This window comes from Echinops telfairi, unplaced genomic scaffold (genome assembly GCF_000313985.2).
Source record: "Echinops telfairi isolate 266 unplaced genomic scaffold, ASM31398v2 ScPeMD7_17;HRSCAF=63, whole genome shotgun sequence".
In the NCBI taxonomy this organism is placed as follows: domain Eukaryota; kingdom Metazoa; phylum Chordata; class Mammalia; order Afrosoricida; family Tenrecidae; genus Echinops; species Echinops telfairi.
Genome location: NW_022103914.1, coordinates 4,598,722 through 4,599,739, shown reverse-complemented (window position 1 = coordinate 4,599,739; position 1,018 = coordinate 4,598,722).

The following is a 1,018-nucleotide window of genomic DNA, read 5'->3' as shown; positions in this document are numbered from 1 at the left end:
TCTTCAGCTTGCCCACTTCATCTAGAAACGTGGTTTATGTGGGGCAGCGTCCCTGGAAGCTTTGCAAAGCTTCAGTGATTTGGAAAGTGTCCACTCGAGTTTTGTTAAAGATTTTATTTTAGCTCTAATCAAAAAAAAAATTTTTTTTGTTTTTATTCCTCTCATGGTTTAAAAAGTATTCTTTATTTTGAAGTCACCCTAATGAGAGAGAACTTGTCTGTAGCCATCCACTGATTACAAACACATGGTTAAACACGGTTTGTTTGAAATAAACCCATGCATGTCTGAACTTTGGTCAGAAATTATATCTCAGGTTCTTATTTAAAATGATATCTGCTGAATTTTGAGCTCCCTTCATATATTTAGGATCATAGTGAGTGCTTCAGACGTCCCAAGATGACAACTGTATTTCTAACGTAGTAATAGAACTCTTAAGTTGGCTTGAAGAGTGAAATCTTTAAAATCTATTTTGTACCTTGTTCTTTTGGTGTTTAAATATTTGTTTATATGATCTCATTTATTTTTTTCAGATTTTAATTTTTTTCAAGTTTGTCAAAATATACAAATCAAATCTTTTAAAACACTTGAAGTATTTTATATTTAGAATATCTTAATTCAATGTAGTTTGTGTTTTGTGACCTCTTAAAACATTCTTTCATGGTGTGTAATTCTATTTTTTTTATAATTGTATTTTAATGAGTTAAATTGGTGATTATCTTGCTTATTTCTAAAACCAAAACAATGTTATTTAAAAAGAACTTTGATTGTGAATTAGGTGGAGGTTTGCATTTTGGGTCATCAGTTTTATATTCAGCAACTTAAACTTGAATATAAATAAGCTCACTACCCTGCAGTCTACTCTGACTCATAATGGGTGTGAGTCAGTGTAAAACTGCCCCTGTAGGTTTCTGAGACTAGTCATAGGGACTAAAACTTCATGTCTTCTGCTTAGTGGCTAGTGGTTTCGAACCTCTGACCTTGCTGTTAACAACTCAGTGATGCCACCAAGGCTTCCTCA